Source organism: Microcebus murinus, chromosome 1, assembly GCF_040939455.1.
Source record: "Microcebus murinus isolate Inina chromosome 1, M.murinus_Inina_mat1.0, whole genome shotgun sequence".
Classification (NCBI taxonomy): Eukaryota; Metazoa; Chordata; class Mammalia; order Primates; family Cheirogaleidae; genus Microcebus; species Microcebus murinus.
This window is the reverse complement of record NC_134104.1, coordinates 106,104,207-106,110,729: the sequence shown is the minus strand read 5'-3', so window position 1 is coordinate 106,110,729 and position 6,523 is coordinate 106,104,207. Positions and strand designations below refer to the sequence as shown.

Here is a 6,523-nt window from a genome sequence, read left to right as displayed (position 1 = left end):
CTCTAAAGCAGAGGTTCGTTCACAACCTTTTTTGAGTCACATAAAGACATCTGGGTGTCTCCAGTTAGTGATATTATTTTGTGGATTTTGTAATTGAAAACAAAATACAATAACAAAAAGCCATTGTAACTTTTGCAGTACTACAAATGAAACTATTTTATTAATCACAACAGCATACACATGCATCCGAGAAATGGTGTATGAGATGTTATTTATTCTTCAGACACTGTTCAGAAGTGGTTGTTGCAGGGCCCACAAGGGGTCCTCAGCTCACAGAATGGGTCTTGGAAGTCACTAGTTTCTTCTTTCTCCTTTGGAGAACAAAATCACTTGGTAGAGCTATTACTTCATCACACACTCTTGATATGGAGTTTGCACTTTGGAATGACACTGAAGGCCAGTGACGTGACAGTCTGTAAGTTTGCTGAGGCACACTTGAATAGTAGCTTCCTTCATGCAGGAAGTAGTCACTTTTAACATGCAAGTGAATCTGCAAGACACAGCAACAAGATTTTGTTATTTTTCTGTGTGTTATTACTCCACTCTCTAAAGAGTCTGAGGCAGTCACTTTAAAATTTGAGGTTGTCCACTATATGTTCTGGAGAAAATATTATGATGTTATAATACTGTTCAAAAATTTGGAAACTTTTCTGAAAGCCTAGAATACATGCATTTCACATGTTCAAAATCTATTGTAATGACGTCTTGGAGGGATCCAAAAATGTGAAATTTAGAGATTCAAATGTCAAAGGATTTGCTTTGAGCTTTCTTGATCTGTTAAAAACAACACCGAAATACATCCCTGAAATGATTTTAAAGTGGCCACTGTGCTTGACAGCCATCCTTGGCCCAGCCTCTGGTATGCATTATTGCAACAGTAGGCCCCAACTATCCCTGAAAGGGGCCTTAGCACCAGCAGCTCTTGGGGTGGGTGCTGAATCTGAAGCTACCCTCAGATCATAACTGTCTGAGGCCACAGTGGGACATAGCTTCCCGCTTTGAGCTTCTAAAGAGTTGGATTCTAGGTTCTCACAAAGCCCTGTATACTCTGAGCTCTTGGAAAGCAGCATCCAAGCATGCCCTGGGCTGACCTGGTCTTGGGGCCCAAGTCCTACTGCTAAGCTTCCTTGGCGTTGTCTTAGACAACATCATTTCACCCTGTTCTACCCACCCCTGGGGGGCTCATGCAGCCGCTGTGCCAGGGGCGCCTTCCTTTTGTCTTTCTGCCTCTTCTCAGGAGTTGGACTCTGTCTTGTAGTCCCAGACCTCCAAGCCTCCTCCTTTTTGCTGCATAAGCTTTTATTTGTTAATGTAGTATTTTTCTTTTGCTGGTGAAATGTTGGGAAATGGGAAAAATAGCTGTTGGGTTTATCATTTCAGGAAAAATTAGCCGTGGCAGATTAGAACACAGAAAGATAAAATCTGTTGCTATTAGTAACTAGTAACCACTAGATCTTTCAGAAATGACTTAACTGAAGCAAGGATGCGCAGTTACTTTCTTTCCCCCAGCTGGGTTTCATAATAACGAAACCTAGAATTTCCTTTGTAACAGATAGAAAATAAACCTGCAGGTTTATTTATGGTGATGGGAGCCACCAGGTTGTTACATAAATGTTAACTGCCACTCTCATCAAGTTTGCCTCTCTGTGGAGCCCTGGAAGCTCTAGGACATTGAGTACCTTAACTTGGAACTTAGAAATGTGGGCTCTGAAGATAAATGTCAGTAGTAACATCTGGGGTGTTGAGAACCGAAACAGAGAGCAGGGCTGATTTCTACAACCTCATGTTTGGTAAGGATAAGTACTTCCCAGAGAGGCTGATACCACCAGATGGTGGTAGGAAACTGAAACCACACAGGAATACCATAACCTAAAATGATATTGTTAAGATGTGCATCAAAAATTCCTTAAACTCATAAAAATCAAAACTACTCATTAGATAATGGCACTAAAACACTGGGAATCATTACAATGGTTAAGATCAAGGGCTCTGAAATAGGAATACCTGGATTCCTGCCTCAACTTTTCAGCTCTTTAACCTTGGCAAGTTACTTCACCTCTTTGTAACTCAGTGTCAACTTTAATGGAATAGAATCAAGTACTTTTTTACTGACTCTGAAAATTTTGATTTCTTTGTATAGTTCCTATTCCAACTGGATATGATCACAGACCACACCCAACCCATGTCAGTTTAGCATTATCCATTTAGAAATATCTAAGCCTAGATCCTTTTGTAGTTCATAAGCATAATGATTGGGTTTTCACGTGCATGTGTGACATGTGTCTCCCTCAAACCTTGTTACAACATTGGCACATTACCTGTCGATAGTGGAGGAAAAAGAAATATCTAAGCTTAATTATTTGAATCTTCCTTTAAGTATTTAAACAGTGTTCAAGATCAAATAATAGATGTAATATTTGAGTGACACTAATATATTTCCATATCATACTTTATCATAGGTTTATTTTAGATGCATTAATTAGCACTGCCAACTCAACATACATATATTAAGAGTCTAGCTATGTGCCATACACCATGCTAGGCTCTGAGATACAAGGGTGAATGGCAACAATCTCACAGTGTAATGATTAAAACAAGCTACGTAGACTATGTAATTTCATCTGAATAGACACTTATGTAGTATTCCCACCTCCCTCACTAGTCCCAACCTCTTTAATGGTATCACAGAATAATTCAGAATAAGAATAAATGAAAACTACCCTTTCTTCTGGGATACAATGATGTGACTACCCTACTCATTGTCTAACTCATTTTATCCTTAAAAAGTAATTCAAATATTGAAAAAGTATTCATGAATAAATATTTTGATTGCAGCATTTTTTATAATAGCAAAAACTAGAAATAGTCTATGTTTCCAGTTATGAAATGATTTAGTAAATTATTATACAGTGTTATATATTTAAGTAGCACTTTTACAAAAATGATTTAATATCCTGGGAAAATAATTTTAATGGTAAGATTATAGGAGACTTTAATTTTCTGTGTTTTCAAAAACTTCTAATTTTTTGGTAAATATTGCTTTTCATTTAAATTCCTTCGTATCTTATTTCTTTTTATGTTTTAATTTGAATTACATTTTTCCATACACCATTAGCCCATTTAGGTGAGTCAGTTTGTCAGATTCAAAATATTAAAATGTCTTATAAAATATGCACTTTATCACTGTTAGTTGAAAAATTAGAGAAAATATCTTGCCAAATTGGTAAAATATGTATGTTCTTTTAGGCAAAAATAGCAAAAGGATATTAATAAAACCCCTTTTAATCTTTTTTTGCCCTCCAGTGTGCTGGGTTTCATCCAAAAAAATCCCTTTTAATCTTAATCTTTGATCTTAATTCTATAAAATTATGATAGTTTCCATGTGACGAAATCATCTCTCAATTTACATTTTCTTCATAGCAAAAATTTCTATTTTAAATTAATCAATTAAATAATTTATTTATTTAGATGGTTATCTCCCTACCCTCCCAAACCTCCCCAAAATACTCCAAGTCATCACAATTGGTTAGTATCTATTAATTATAATTTTATCAAAAAAAGACAACTGTGTGCAAAATGCCTTAGGAAGAATTGCAAACTACTAACCGGGGAGATAAGAACAAGGTGTTCTTCAAGAAGATGATATTTGAACAAAGATCTTAAAGAAGTAAAGGTGGCAGAGATCTCAAAGAAATAAGGGTGGCATAAATTTACGTTACTTTGTTGGCATACTCTTTCCAGACATCTTTGCTGTTGAGTGCTGACTCACCCTTCCTGCCAAATTAAATGCTGCTGCATCCAGAAGCACTCTTCTTTTCCCTCAGGACACCATGAAGCAGACACTATTTTTTGCTCTGTTTTCTCACAGTGTAACGCTTTTACCTCTATTCCAGTATTCACTTTGTTTTGTCTTATATTACAGGTTTGTTGTTTATAATTTGGAATCTCTCTAAAGACAGGTACTTTCCTGCCAGGAGGAACTAGTCTTCTCATCTCTGTGTGTCACTCAGTGCCTAGCACCAAGTTTTGTATTTAGTAGGTGCTAGTTGATTGTTTGTTTACTTGAATTTTAATTAAATCTATCTCCTAGTCTTGATTGAAAATGCAGATTAGAAACATCCTATCGAACTGTACATTTCAGGCTGTGAAAACAATGCAACCAGGGAGTATCCTAGAAGGGTTGATAGGAGTACAATGCCTTCTGTTCTTTGAAAAATAGTCTGGAGAAAGTTCATATTTCCCAGCCCACATCGCACCCCAATCCCCTTAACTGTACCACAAATAGAGTAATTTAGAATATGTTTTAATTAAAACGTCCCTCTTTTCATGAATACAAAATGTGATTACCTAACTCATTGTATATGGAGAGAAGAATGTGAGAAGGAATAGTCTGGTAAGTGTGGTATATGCATTGTGAACATTTTCTTACAAAGAATCTGTGGTGAAAAAGAGAACATACCTGTACAATCTTTCGACATCCTTTAAAATATTTCTAAGTCTCAACTTCTGAGTCTGTTGCCTTGCATCCTAGTGCCTTTCCTTACCATCTGCTGAACTGTTTTATTTATGTTTTTGTTTCTTTTCCCTGGCACCTAGAGCCTCTATTAATTAACATCAACAGCAGAGCATAGGAGGAACATAAGCCATTTACTTGTGAACAAATTATAAGAATTGCAGTGGATGTGATTGGCACAGAATATATACCTACAGCTTGACTTGAATGAGTTTTAACATATCTATCTTGCTTTAATTAGTTAGGTTTCCCCCCCCTCCCTGTTATCTTTATATTATCTCACAAGGCTCTGAGCTCTGATCACTATTTTAGGCTGTCTTGGCTCCCAGGAGAACCCTTGTTATGAAAAAGTGTATTGAACAATTACTTTCATTTGAAGATTTAAAGGGGTCTGGGAAGACACTCTATGTCCCTACCAATAATCATCACTTGTTCACTGCCAATACCCCTGATTAAGAAATGAATTTTTAAATTTTAAAGTTAATGAGATTTAAATATTCTAAAGAGACTTTGCAGAAAAATAACTTAAATCTATATTAGTTTATTTCCTTCTTTTCTCCCATCAATCCTCTCTTCTACCCTTTCTTCATCCTTTTTTTTTTTCTGTTCCTTCTGTAATAATTTATAGAATGCTAATCTGTCAGGAACTGTGATAGACATTGAAGACAATATGATTAATCCAAGTAAGAATCTATACTTAAAGAACCAATGAAGAGTGGGCAAAATGTATGTGTCAACAACTAGTTAAAATACAAACTGTATTTTATTTTAGTATAATCAACATACTGAAAAGAGTATGCAGAGTGTTATGAAAAAGGAGAGAGAAAGGTCATTTATTCTTAAGCAGCAATGGAGAAAAAGGAGCCTGGAAGATGGATCAATGGTCGCTGGAGCACAAACTCCCCCAACTTTAGTTTTTCCTCTCATTTTCAGCGTAATGCAGCTTTAAAAAAATATTATCATGTTCATAAGGATAAGGAGAATACTACTGTATGCATTCTATAATCTGGATACATTCTTAAATCTTAAGTTAGTTAAATCCAAATGTGATAATTATCTGCATTTTGGTGCCACAAATTCTGATGATACTATTTCTTTAACTGGATTGATTGGATGTGATGGCACAATGTGGCTATATCTTTTAAAATTCTCACATTTGCTAATATCAAGTGCCTATTTATCACACACATGTGATAGGTTAAAATATTTGAAATACATATAAGGGAAATTATATTTCCTTTATGTTTTTGAAATACATATAAGGGAAATTATTCAAATATTTGAATACATTAAGGGAAATTCAATGCCTCATTGAATTTTTTCAAAACTCCAGAACACAAGACCAATTTATTAGTATATTTATTAGTCTTATTTCAAATATGAATAGATAAAGATGAGGTATGTGGGTTCCCAATAGGCCTAATTGTTATTATTATCCTTAGCTATACATGCAGATGTCTATAAGGTGAAATTATTGCTTTTCCAGAACCTCAGATTTGAGAAACAGGAAGTATGAAAATCATCTATGTGATGCATCTTAATAAACTAACTGTGCTAAAATTAAGTAAATTCAGTTTAACAAAAGATAACTTTAAGAAACTGAAAAGGCAAGCCACAGAATAGAAAAGGTATTTGCAGCACAACAAAAGACAAACAGAATTTATGAAGAATTTCTGGAAATTTGTTTAAAAAAAAGCCTGACAACCCATTAGGAAAATGGGCAAGAGACTTGTATATATACTTCATAAAAGAGGATATTCAATGCACATTAAAAACTAAATGAGATACTGCTACTTACCAATTGCGAAGTGAAAAAGTATATCAGGTATTGGCAAAGACATGAAGTAAATGAAACACCACATACTCTGGATAGAGCACAAATTGGTACAGCCACTTTATAAAATGGTTTTTGTTACTTACAGAAATTGAACATCCAAATAACCTATAAGCAAGCAAATCTACTCTTATGTTTATATCCAACTGAAATGCCTGCATATACACCAAAAGACT

The 6,523-nt window shown here is 35.0% G+C and overlaps 1 non-coding gene across 1 annotated transcript; it reads left to right on the top strand.

Moving 5' to 3' along the window:
• Positions 1-2,224: 2,224 nt before the first annotated feature.
• On the top strand, positions 2,225-2,327 carry LOC142875483 (small nucleolar RNA U13). Its single transcript, XR_012922842.1, has one exon. It is a non-coding gene; the product is annotated as a small nucleolar RNA U13 (small nucleolar RNA).
• Positions 2,328-6,523: the final 4,196 nt, after the last annotated feature.